The sequence below is a fragment of the Helianthus annuus genome, chromosome 4 (assembly GCF_002127325.2).
Source record: "Helianthus annuus cultivar XRQ/B chromosome 4, HanXRQr2.0-SUNRISE, whole genome shotgun sequence".
Taxonomy (NCBI): Eukaryota; Viridiplantae; Streptophyta; class Magnoliopsida; order Asterales; family Asteraceae; genus Helianthus; species Helianthus annuus.
In genome coordinates, this window is record NC_035436.2 from 174,536,537 (window position 1) to 174,550,400 (window position 13,864).

Below are 13,864 nucleotides of genomic sequence, written 5' to 3' on the forward strand. Positions count from 1 at the left end.
TGGAACACTTTTGAAACTTGGTTACTATTCTACAAAGTTACCCCGTGACAAAAATAGATGACATCCTTGAGATGTTTAAGCCGTATGATTACTAAATTGATCTCATCATGATGCAAAGTACTTGACACTTGAGCTTTTAGTTTTCAACTTTTATATTTAAGACTTATATTTCCTTATTCTTATGCTACTTTATATAACTTTTATTTATGTTTAAGACTTGTTTTTTTCTTATGGGGTAACTTTGTAGAGATCAATTTAGTAATCATACGGCTTAAACATCTCAAGGATGTCATCTATTTTTGTCACACCACCTTTGTCATCATCGAGATCAGCGTCCTCCGGAATTTCTTGTATCTCTTCCTGTTTGATTTTTACATCCTTTGGAGGATGAGTTTCTTCTTTGTTTTCCTTTTTAACTGATACATCATCAATAATAGTAGTTGGAGCAGTTTGAGGACTGGAAAAAAATGTTAAGTATTTTAGTTACATATTTTTATCATGTTACCGTTATATGTAATATAGGATAAAAAACGACGTTCACAGTTAAACATAATATAAAAACGAAAAAAAAAAACAAACAATATGGTGTTGTTTGTTTTTTTCCTAGAAGGTCTTCCTGATGTCTTTTGTCTGCGCCGCGCAGACGCGCACAGACCTTTGTGGTCTGCAGCTTGTTTGTTTTCTCGCAGACCTTTCATTAAAAAAAGGTCTGCGAGAGGTCTGCTTCAAACAGACATTCAAGCTTGTCTTCAAAGGTCTTCACACCTCTTCTCACCTTCTCCTCTTCTCCCTCCAGACCTCTTCTGCCACCAGACCCACTCCGCCACCACCTCCACTCCGCCACCACCTCCCACCCCTGCTCCGCCACCACCTCCAGCCCCACCTCCAGCTCCGACACACTCTCTCTCCTCCACCCGACACCCCCAATCACCTCCACCATCAAAAACGCCGTCATCATCATCACAGGAACCACAACTACCGCCTACACCGCCGTCTCTCTCTCTCCTCGAACTCTCTCTCTCTCTCTGGATCTCTCTCTCTCTGGATCTCTCTCCTCCCTCGATCTCTCTCTCTCTCATCAAAAAACCCCAAATCGAACCCCAAATCGGAGATGTAGTGGTGACGGTGGTGGCGGTGGTGGCGTTGGTGGCGGTGGTGTAGTGGTGACGGTGGTGGTGGTGGGTTTGCGGTGGTGCTGATTGGTGGTGATGATGAAGGCAGAGAGAGAGATCGAGGGAGGAGAAAGATCTGGGGGTGGGTGGTTGTGAAGGGGGTGGTGGTTACGACGGGGGTGGGTGGGTGGGTGGTGGTAGATGGTTGTGGCGGTGATGATGCAGAGAGAGAACAGAGGTGTGTGTGTAAAGTGTGTGTTTCTGTGTGTGTGAAGATGTTATATAAAAAAAACAAACATCTTCTCCTTGCAGACTGCAGACCTTTGGTCCACCTCTTCTTCTGCAGATGCCTGCAGATGTGGTCCGCAGACTGCAGACCTTTTCTCGCAGAAAAAACAAACAGCACCTATATCATGTTTTAGAAACATTCATACCTGTAAAGATCTGAAAGGATGAATATTGAAGCTCCAAAACCACTAAATAATAAATAAGATGAATGTAAAGTGTGAGCATAGAAGAATAAATCAAAGTTATACGCAACAGAAAATTGAAGTACCTGTAAACCAAGAATTCTAAAGAACAAGAAATTTCTTGATGTGAAAAAAAAAACTAATAAATTATACTATATCTAAAGAACAAGAAATTTGTTGAAGTGAAAAAACTAATGAATTATACTATATATAGAACCTATAAACCAACGAATTAAATAACATGTAGCTTTTTTCAACTAACTAATATTATCTATAAGAGTATTTTTGAACTTATAAGCCCTAAAAAATGCAACACAATCTGGTATTCAGTTTTTGAATATCTATTATGTTTAGATTATGGAGTTTTTTCCTAAAAGTTTGTTGGTGGAAAACTTATTTACCAAACTTCTAAAAAAAAAGTTTTTATAAAAAAGGTTTTATGAAAACGAAAATGCTTCTAAAAACATTTTTTATAATTTTTTATATGAAAACTAAAATTCCATTTTGTTGAATATGATATTATATAAAGTTCTGTAATATAACAAATTGGATTAAACAAGTGAGCTTGTTTGATGTCAATTTACTAATTGCTAACCTATGTACGTGTGTACACCCAACCAAGTAAATACACAAACATACATAATATGAACAAAGCTCATATCAAACCCGTATGTGCAAGGTTTAGAGTCGTCGAAACAAATTGGTAAACAATCTTAATCAAACAAAAATCGGAGTGAAAAGGGTTGAAATATTTTTAAATTGATAATAATGACAACAACGTAGAGAGTCTTGAGCATTTGAAATGTGATAGGACACATTGTTTTAATCACTTGTACACTAATGCATCATCTACTTGTACATTTTAATCCGCACAACAATACTGACCAAGACAACTATCGAAACGTCGAAAAAATGAGTAGGTCATCGCGGTACCTTCAGATTTTTTTAAAACATTATAGTTTATAAGATATGACAAGAATACGTAAAATAATTATAAGTTTATTGTGGAAGAGGATAAATGTAACTAACTAGCCATAATTTTGTTAAAATAAAAGGATTTAAGTGTAATAATAGAAGGGACTAAAATATAATTAGTGTTTAAAAGACCAAGTTACCCTCATTTTAGGGGTGTTTTTATAAATAAAGAGGGAAGACGTTCTTATTTTTTGGGTATCTTAAAATACCCCTCCCTCATTCATTATAATATACTAGTAGGGTGCCCGCGCGATGCGGCGGGAGTAACACTTTGCATTGCGACACCCGTTTTTCGTAATTTATTAACCCTTTGGTGATATATTGTATACTACGTCTGTTAGTTTCTTATTGATAGTATCGACATGGTGTATATATACCATGAGCCTAACAGTATATCCATCAACCCAACCCAACCCAACCCAACCCAACCCAACGCAACCCGACCCGATTAAATGTAGAAAAACAACATGATGGATGTGTTGTAAAACACTCCATTAATGTTGAAAATCAAACTAAAATAGTATCTGTCGTAGACTGATATTATGCTACAACGTCACTGTCTGGTAGGAAAAGCGCACAATGTTACGAAGACGATAATTTATATGATAATTATAACATAACAAGCTTTATAATGTTTGATAAAAAGTGTATATTTAGTGTTTTCATCATTGAGCTTTCAAATTGAAAAATATGGTGTTTTTTTATGACTATACTTGTAAGTTGTAACCACTTTATTTGACTTAAAGCCCTTATGTTAAGGTAGAAAATTGCATATATTAAATGATCATTATATGGTCAAACTTAGGAAAAGTGATCCAAAAAGTTAAAAGTGTGTTCACCGCATCATCATGACCAATTTTGAAAATAAACTTATATAGTCTGAAAAGAATTATTGGAATAAGTTATATTATCGTTAGTGTATACCAATATAAAAAACAAACCCAAACTGAGAACCAATGTTATGGCTTTTTATAGTATTTCTATCTCGTGCAGTTTGCCAAATGAAAACATAAAACAATAAGAAAAAAACCTTACCACAAGATGAGACAGAGAACCAATGTTATGGCTTTTTTATGCAAAACCATTTGCATTTGAGAAAGGGAGAGAATTGGAATCGCAACTCGATTGTCACCTAAACAACGCTTCATCCCCAATAAGCCTTTACCATCAATGTATTTACTCAGGAACTTATAGTAGAAGTTTAGAGGTTGCATTAAACAAATTGTTCCGACATAGATCAGCTAAGATAATACCATTTAGAAATTTGTTCTTTAAGAACCTGCAATTTTCACAATATAAAAATTTACTTGTTAACTTCCAATAAAATTATTTTATAAATAACGGAAAGTGAAAAAGGACTTCACAACTTTCGAAGAAAAAGAAGATTGGACCAACCTTCAGGCATCGATCCATTTATTAAGTTATCTGAAAAATTATTGTACATAAGAGGATTCATGCTTCTTAGTAACTGAGTTGTAAAAAACTAAACAAGATTGGTATTTCTCATGTAGAATGTAGAATAGATTTCAATTTGATTTGATTAATTGTTGATGGAATAAGAACCTATAAAACGTATTTTAGTCAAGGGTATATTCGGATTAGGGAAACTGTTGATTGTAGTAGATATTTTGATTAGGTATCTCATTATTACATGCTCAAAAGGTCAAGGATTAAAAACTTAAATTTAAATTCGTGATGGTTTCCATTTTCAACGGTTAAAAGCTTTAACGAAGAGATACCTTGCGATATGAATGGAGGAGAGCTATTTCCAATTTCTTGTCAAGCTTAACCCACTGCAAATACAGAAAATGATCTAATAAACTAAATTATCCCTTTTAGTTATTCAATAAAACAGAAACTTAAGAAACACCAAAAGATCGACTAAGATTAAGCATCTTTCCTACCACTCATCTGCAAAAGCTGTTAGAGCTGTCATGTAAACTTCAACACACTGTCACATAATTCATTAGATAAAAATACCAAATGACCTACCTTCCCTTCCAAACCTTCAACTTCATTACCCTTTAAAGAAAAAGATCCCTCAAATTTCTTTGTCATGTAAAAAGCTAAAAATATATAATAAAAATTAATATATATATATATATATATATATATATATCAAAATATCATCTTTTAAAAAAAAAACCGGACACTAAAATATGTATAATAATACATAAAAAGAGCTGAAAATGTATTAAAAAGCTTAAAAAAGTCTAGTCAAATCAATGTTTTGAAGACCAGACCAGTCATCAAACCGGTGGTTCACTGGTTAGACCGGTTATGAAAACAGTGAGTCAGATTGAAAAGGCTGCATACCGGGAAAAAGTTAGTTTTCATATGCCAACCAGAAGAAAATAACTGTCATTAATGCCAGGTAAGCACCGAGAACCACCCCGGTCGCAAAGATTTCCGTGAGCTTCCAGCTGTCGGGAATCGGAGATGGCTTTACTCTATCTTTCGATATTGTCATGATCGTACCTGAATGATAATAAAAGTCAGCATTTGTTATTTTGTTTGACTACGTAAACTGATAACGAATGCTTCGATTTACCATCGTCGAGGACGGCTATCACGAGAACCATAAACAGAGGGAAATCGAACTTCCAGAAAACACACAGCCACAAAAAACCAAGCTGCATGCGTAAAAAGTCAACAATGAGACGGTCAACGAGTTACCTTGACTTTTGAGGTCAAACATACACCCTTTTAATGTTAAAACGGATACAAAACAGAAGACTTTCAACGAGTAGACAGTTAGTTACCGTATAATTCTTCATTCTTTGAAAAAAATCGATCGGTTGGTGGGTAGTCATCACCAAGACTGGGGTCTATTAAATTCATTAGCTTCTTTTTCTTGGGTAGCATCGGCCTCGCCCATTGCACAAGATCTTGCTCATTTTTTGGCCGCGTTTTATCAAAAACCCGTAGGCCCATAAGTGTTTCCAGTAACACCACTCCAAAAGCATATATGTCATTCTTTCCATTGAAATAACCTGGAAATGCCATATGTTATAAGTGTAAAAAATCAAATTAAAATCGCACATACTTTGGAGCTGCATAGCCGTATGTACCCATTACCTGTGTAATTAGATGTGTCTCCCCATTTATCCGACCAAATCTGATTCGTGTAAGAGTGCTAGCACCATCTCTTTTAACTATTGCAAAAAAAAAAAAAAAACAAGATTACTAAATTAACTTAGCATATAAATATACCCTTTTCGATCATTTTTGGATTCAAATTATATCTAAACAATGCCAACCGCCTCTCTTTCGATAAAACGGTACGTCTTAGATCATACAGCCTGAAAGCAATTGCCAAGAAGAGTTTAATATTAAACACTAAAGAGTAATTAAGAAATTCACTAAGAAAAATGAGATCATATAGCCTCACGATCATAAACTTGTCTAATGCCCCTTGTACTAATTTTTCGGATTCTTGAATCTAAAGCAAGATTGAAGGGTTCTTTAACAATGCTCTTGCTATTCGCTGTTTTTTACCACCCGATAGTTGTAACGCTCTCTACCCAACCTGCACATAACTGTTGTTAAGTCTTACGGGACTGCTCAACTTTAACCAAAAAAAAAAAAAGCAAAAAAAAAAAAAAAAGACACATACTTGGTAGTTGGTATCCTTGAGGTGAATTTTAATTAGCCTTCTGCTGATGGTGTTTTAATGTCAGCAACAATGTTGTCGAATCACGGAGTCCGAAACTTCCATATAAATTGCAATCAGCAACTAAGTCATTATTAGCTGTTAGTGTATGCAATTTTATTTCAATTAATTACTTGGAGCCTACTTGTACACCTTTAATTTTGTGTGCAGCATCCGCTGCATTTTCTGCTTCAATTGAAGAGACGTTTCTCCTTCAATATGTTTGAATTTTGAAGTCAAACATACTTACCATGTGTTTTTGTAGGGGGCAAATTACATCTGGATAATTCTCCTTAAATCCAGCCATTGCACAATCTATTTAAATTTAAATTCCCAAAAGTCAAAATTTCATTCCGTATTCATCATTCATTAAATATATCATGAAACAAATAAAGCCTAGACCATACAAAATTCACCAGTATTGCAATAAAGAACTTCAATTATCAGATATATGTTGAAATTACAAAAATAATAACTGTTAGAAACGAATTGATGTAAATCATTGAACTAATGACGTGCTAAATAAAGGTAAGCTAAATAATCGATTAAAATCAATGAATAGGGTTCTTAAAATTGTGTGTCGAACACAAATAAGACTGGAAGCAAGAAGATATGTGCTCACCGAAGTTTTGCCGTAGTGGCCGCTTTTTCCACCTAACTCTGCCACTATCATGATCGCTTATATTGTCGTCGGTTTCACTACCACTGCTGGAATGCCGAGCGAGAAAGAGTAGAAAATAAGGTTTGGTGTTACCGGAGAAAAAGAGAAAAGGGGAGAAGATGGGTGAGTCGTCACCTCCATCTTCGCCATAAATTATGGAGAGGGAGAGAGTGCTGCAGAAGCATTAGGGTTTTCAAATTTTGAATCAGCTTTCTCACATACGCACGTGTTTGGAAGATTTGAGGGTTAAAATTTTAGGGGCTAAAAAATGAATAGTGTTTAAAAGATTAAATTACCCTTATTTTAGGGGTCTATTTATAAATAAGGGGGGAAGAAGTTCTTAACTTTTGGGAATCCCTCCCTCATGCATTATAATATAGTATAGATTTCCCAAATAAAAAAAAACACTTACATCTTTCCCCTCCCTAACCTATATATATTACATATTTTCCCTTTTTATTAAAAACTTTACTAAATGACTATTTTACCCTTAATGAACTATTAAATGAATATTTACATATTTATCATTTCTAATATCATCAATCAATTACATATCTCCCCAATTCATGTAGTATTTTACTAATTCTTCTACGTGCTAGTATTCTCAAACAATACCATAATAATCATAATAAAAATACAAACTTTCAAAAATGTAATCCTTACCTCTTCATAATCAAAATTATTACGGAATACAATTAGCAATAAGGTAAAAATACATTGAAGTTCATACATATTTATTTAGATTAAAATAAATTACATGTATTGAGTAATCTAAACGATCTTCAGAAATCGTTTCGAACATAAATCAATTCTAGGTGTTTTAATCGGCGAATTCTAGTTGTCATCTTTTGAAATATCTATTTTGACACAAGCTAAAAATCATTATTTGTTTTATTAATTTTGTCGATCACATATTTTATTGGTCATTCGCTAAAAGTAACCCAAAGTTACCTTCTTGTGATACAGGTAAAAGAATTTTAATGGCACTAAGAGCTTCAAAACTCTAGACCGAAAACTTATAATCCAGTCCAAAGCCAATACACGATAAATTAGAGAGATATGTAAAATACTACATAAATTTTTTATTATGATTATTATGGTAGTGCTTGAAAAGAGTAGCAAGTAGAAGATTTGCTAAAATACTACATAAATTGGGGAAATATGTAATTGATTGATTGATGATATTAAAAATGGGAAATATGTAAATATTCATTTAATAGTTCATTAAAGGTAAAATACTCATTTAATAAGAGTTATTAATGAAAAGGGGAAATCTCTATACTTATAAATGAAAATGGAGTACACTTGGCATGATTTCAGCCCATCCCTCTTATTTTAGGCTAATTTTTTTAGCCTCTGTCGCAGCCACGTCACATTTTTTATACGTGTCGTGTTGTGTTCATTGTTATCCCGTATCGTGCTAATTCCAGGTTACAACATTACAATACCTCCCCACCCATCTCCTTCTGCCTCCCCTATTTTCTCTTATATTCCATTCAACTCTATGTGTCCTAGCTTGCCTTTTAATTTTAAGTTGTATTAGACCCTAAATTGACTCTAAGCGATTGAAGATATGGCTTGATAAACATAAATTGAAGATTCTTATTACCAGCAACTTTCATGATGATGGTGATGAATTGAAGATTCAAATTTAAACCCTAAATTGAAGATTCAGATTGTATGTGTTGTCTGTCGCCGCCGTCGCAAGCATAACGGCCAAGCTTTGTCGGTGTCGATCGAACTCCAATTCAAGGTAAATGTTGTATCGATTAAATCGGTTCTTTTATTCCGAGCAAAGCCCTATAGTTTTAGTATTGAATGCAAACTGTAATATGTGAAAACGAATTTTGAATTTATATATGGAGGGGCGACTGCTAGGCTTTTAACTGGGGAAGATGATAAACAAAAACTATGTATCAGATATTTTTTTTCTCTGTTTTATAAACACCAAACATACAAAGCAACCCACTGGTTAACAAGCTCTAAGGTTGCCAAGCTGTAAATAGAACGGAGAAGATGATCCCTATTTATTTCTTTCTTACTCTCTGTTGGTATTACTACAGGTTGGTTATGTAAACCATAAAGTGAAGGTCTTGTTGCAATTTACAAATAAGATATTGGTTCAAATTACAGTAGTTAAATTAATATAAATGGATTTGTCTTATTAACCTTAACATGAATTTGTTAAAATATCTATACATAGTTTTCACATATATTTATGAAGTTAGACAATTTGGTTAATCATGAAAACATAAGTTTCATAGATTTGATTTTTAGTAAAGGAAATTGTTATTTCGTGTATACAAAGGATACGTTTATTATAACCGAACATAATTGCAAATTCGGTTTTCGGTTGAATCAAATTAGATTTTAAGTTTTTGGTTTGGTTTGGTTTGGTTTGGTTTTGGACTTGCTGAGTTACGTTTCAAGTTTTTGGTTTGGTTTGGTTTTGGACTTCTTGAGACTTGAATTCATTTCAGTTTGGTTCTACGGAATAAAACGAATAACCGAAACCCAAACCGATGAACACGCCTATCAATGCAATCAACCTTTTGAGTTTTGACAGACCTTTGTTTACATGCAATTAGCTGGATGATTTATGCCAAAAGAAATGGTGTGATTTGGTGTTCCTTAAATCATAGATTTAGGATATGAACCTTAGAATTCCCTGTTCTATTTTGAAATCTCAAAATATGTTTGAAATCTCCCACCACTTTTCAACCGGTTCAAGTCTCTTGCTGGAATAGTTTGGTGCCTAAAAGGTGGGGATTATGGTGTGGCGGGCGTTGAAGGAGAGGTTGCCTACTCTGATGATGGGTCTAGCTTCTAGAAACATTAATGTTGTGTGGTGAAATTCCAGAATCATGTAATCATATTTTTTGTGGCATGTTAGTTTTCTAATTCGTGTTTGGAGTATCTCTTTCAGTGGTGCAAAGGCGTTTCAAGTCGTCATTCTTACGGGTCTTTGGTGTATTTGGAGATCGCGAAATGTTTTAATCATGACCCGAATTCCATGGATAGAGTTGTTGAAGAAACCAAGGCGTTGAGTTACTTATCGGTCAAAAGTAGATCGAAAGAGGTGGCTACCACTCGGGAGACTTTTTTTATTTCTCTGGTTTGTTTTCGGTATGGTGCCTACAGTGGTGGATTTTTCCATGTATGTTTCGGTGGTAGTCTAACGCCAGCTTGCTATGCTTTTTTTTAATGAAATTTTGTTAGTCATTAAAAAAAAACAATACCGAATAACTCACTCGAGAACTTAATTGTATGCTAACTACCAACAATAATCTCTTAAACAGTTCAATTCCTCTTTGTATTCTTTTAGGTTTCTAAAGCTTCAGTTTCTGTTTCAGCTTCAATGACTTCTACTATATGAAAAGTTAATGTTACATATATTGCCCCTGAAGGGGTATGGTCCCAAAAAGTCGCGCAAACCTCCGCCCAGGTTGCGCGCGGAACCATACTCCTTATTTCAGAAAACTTATTAACAGTACCCACGCGCGACTTATACGCGTTGTAGTTTGTCCCGCGCGAGGCAAGGCTCACAAGAGGCCCAGATATCAGCACTTAGCATAAAACAATGGAACAAATGAGCCACTCAGTAGGGAAGCGCGCGACTACCTACAGTGGTACATAAGGTACAAGTGGCAGTAAAAGGAGCCAATGAGCGTCTAGCAGGCTCTGGTCAATCGTGCGCCACGATCGCCTGACGAGAAGTACACAAGGACGCCTACGTGGCACCAATCAGAGGACGGAGACAACTGTCCCACGATCTCCACTTGTCTGCTGATGACAGAAGGACAACAAGGCCGACAACAATGACACGTGGCTCCAATCAAGGTGCGCCAGCACCAACGAGCGTCTAGAAGCCACTAAGCGGTCGACGCCAGTGAGACAAAGAGCATATGCGTTTTGTTGTCCGCTTCTGGCCCAAGGCCCATCAGCCCATAACCCCTTACACCTCTCCGGCTATAAATAGAGATCTCATCCCACAGGTTAAACATTCTATTCCCTCGGCTCTCACTCTTTACACTTAATTACTCTCAAAGCAATCGCTAATTCTCACGCCGGAGCCTGGTTAAGAGGGAAACCCCCACATTCCCCTCTTAACGAGTAACGGTGTTCTGTTTTGCAGGATTGATTACCAAGTCGGAGCTCAAATATCCTTAAGAAGATTAACCATCATGAAAGGAACATAAACCAATCTAATTAACTCCCTAATTAGATCACTGTTTCTTCATTGGCGCCCACCGTGGTTTTTCTATAACCACCCTCATCTTCTTTTATTTGAGCCTTTGACACCTCTTTCTTCCTTCGACTATGACTGGTCAAGGAATCATCCCGGAGTTCGGTTTCGGAACCAACTCTAACACGGCGTTGGGCGAAGGAATCCAAAACTTCCAAGCCCAACAAATCGAAGAAATCGGCGAAGTTGAAATCAACAATACTGGGGGTCCGCGCGGGAGCTTCACCCGCATCACCCAAGTGGTCACCCCAGGGAACGGAGAAGGACCTTCGAACACAGCGCCACCTCAAAATGTATCTGCATTACTTGGCTTACCAGAAGGCGAAACCCCAGCCTCGTGGTATGCCAAGAACATCGCCACTATCAATGCAGCATACCAATCGCTCATCGCGCAGCAAGCAGTTTTGACGGCAGAACCGTCCTTGGTCACCCCTCAGAGTCAGGGGGTGCGCCAAATGCCCCCACCAGCCAATATACAAGGCAGAATCAACAGGCCTCCCCCTACAAGACGTTTAAGCGTACAAGACACGCGCGATACAAGAGGGGAAACGGATAGTTACTACGACTATCCGTCGAACCTTCAACGAGGCCTTGTTCACAGCCGGCTCACGCCGCGCAACATGAACAACGAATGGGAAGAAACAGACCCATATGATCCCACATAGGAAGGTGACGAAGAATCGTCAGTCTTTAATCGTTTACCAAAAAACCATGAGTACTACAAGCCAAGACAACACATTGGCTACACAGAAGAAGCTGAAAGAGATTTCCGCCTGGCATACAGACCAGCGGAAGCTGCGGAACACTCCAAGTTTATCCCGAAAATTGCACTCGCGCCGCTTTCACGAGAGAAGCTACCCCCAACTGTTGGGAAATTCAATGGGTTGACTGACCCAGACGATCACGTCAGAACATTCAGGAGTGTGGGCTGCATGGGAGGTTGGAACATGCCCATGTGGTGCCACCTGTTCATTCAAACTCTTACCGGAGCGGCTCGCGCCTGGTTTGACAGCCTTCCGCCTGGGAAGATTAAATCATGGACAGATTTCAAGACGCAATTCTTAAGCTACTTTAGCCAACAACGTCGCTACCAACGTGACACAGCCGAAGTAGAAGATATTTGGCGAAGAGATGGTGAAGGTCTGGAGGACTTCATCACGCGTTTTAACAAAGAGTGTCTGGAAATAGGCGGCGTCAGTGAGCAACTCATGCGCTGTCACTTCAAAAAGGCTATACGCTGCGATAGTCTCATTAGAACCATCACAGGCAAAGATGGAATGCCAAAGGAGTGGGATAAACTAATGGAAGCCGCAAAAATCGTCGCGCAAACTGAGGAGTCCCTTGCTGGTGGAAAGGGCTACTACCCAGAAGATCGATTTTCAAGAGGAAGTACGCGCGATAACAACAACAAGCGTAACAAATACAAGAGTCATGACTGGAAGTCTGAGAGACCAAGAGGCCGTGACGACAGGCCGCGCTACAGAGAAGATGCGCGAGAAACGATTGACCGTATCGGTTACAAGAAGGCGGTCAGAGATGACAATCGTGACAAACACTGGACTCCGCTCACAAAAACTCCAAAGGAGGTATTGATGACGGAGAATGTCGATTTCAAGGCACCCAGACCAATGACAAACAAGAAAGGGCAAGACCCCAACTTGTACTGCGATTTTCACAAAGATTCAGGGCACCTGACCGACGACTGTTATAGCTTGCGCCAAGAAATCGAGAGAGCGCTCAAAAGCGGTAAGCTAAGCCATTTAGTGAAGAATGTACGCAAGGAAACCCGTCAACTCCAGCGCCACGATGAAGGGAACCACAAAAAGGTCCGACGACTAGAGACTCACATGGTCAACGGACCCAGGTATAGCGCGAAAGAGAAAGGCAAACGCCCTTATGAACCTTCTTGGCAAGAGCAGCAAGTTATATTTCCGGTAATGCGCGGCGGACCTCGCGCCACACGTCCTGTGGTCATCACCGGCATAATCGGGCATTATGAAACTGACTACATATTCATAGACCCGGGAAGTACTGCCGACATCATTTACGAACAGTGTTTCAATCAGTTGGATGAAGAGGATAAAGCGCGACTCGAACCTGTCGATTATCCTTTGTCTGGATTTTGCAACGAGATGGTTTTTCCTCTCGGACAGATCAGTTTCCCCGTCACGCTCTCTGACAGGAAACACTCAAGAACAACAAATGTGAACTTCATGGTAATGCCAGTGAAATCGAGGCATGATGTGCTTATTGGTAGAGAAACACAAGGCGAGCTAAACATGGTGACTTCAACGCCTCATTCTGCGATAGGTTTCCCAACCAAGACAGGAGTAGCAATCATATATGCCAAGAAAGAAGTAATGTCAACTGAAGAGCTGCGCCCAACAAAGGCGGCAAAAGTCTCCACGACCGAGCCAGAGAAATAGGTTTTAAACCGAAAATACCCTGAGCAGACTGTGACAATTGGCCACGCCATTTCGTCAGACATCAGAACACGTCTAAAGCAACTGCTGTTTCGAAACATGGATATATTTGCCTGGACACCGGCAGACATGACCGGTGTCCCGCGCAACATCACCGAGCATTGCTTAAACACGTACCCATCTGTCGAGCCAAAGGTCCAAAGAAGGCGCAGCCTAGGGGCAGACAAGACAAAAGCAATGAACGAGCAGGTATGTGAGCTGCTCAAAGCCGGGATCCTGCGAGAGGTAAGATATCAGAGTTGGGTGGCGAACCCCGTGATGGTCG

At 38.2% G+C, this 13,864-nt stretch overlaps 2 long non-coding RNA genes across 6 annotated transcripts; one reads left to right on the forward strand and one right to left on the reverse strand.

Moving 5' to 3' along the window:
• Positions 1-3,486: 3,486 nt before the first annotated feature.
• LOC110937048 lies at positions 3,487-7,082 on the reverse strand. 5 transcript variants are annotated; one of them, XR_002590512.2, is made up of 10 exons: positions 6,832-7,082; positions 6,174-6,524; positions 5,949-6,096; positions 5,818-5,859; positions 5,636-5,712; positions 5,320-5,550; positions 5,109-5,190; positions 4,874-5,035; positions 4,297-4,350; positions 3,487-3,836 (listed from the first exon to the last, which is right to left on the reverse strand). It is a non-coding gene; the product is annotated as an uncharacterized LOC110937048 (long non-coding RNA). The 5 variants fall into 5 exon arrangements; XR_004890569.1 differs by having other exon boundaries at positions 5,636-5,859; positions 5,949-6,086; XR_004890567.1 differs by adding an exon at positions 3,953-3,982 and having other exon boundaries at positions 5,636-6,096.
• A 1,190-nt stretch (positions 7,083-8,272) lies between these two features.
• On the forward strand, positions 8,273-10,075 carry LOC110937049. Its single transcript, XR_002590514.2, has 2 exons — positions 8,273-8,623; positions 9,797-10,075. It is a non-coding gene; the product is annotated as an uncharacterized LOC110937049 (long non-coding RNA).
• Positions 10,076-13,864: the final 3,789 nt, after the last annotated feature.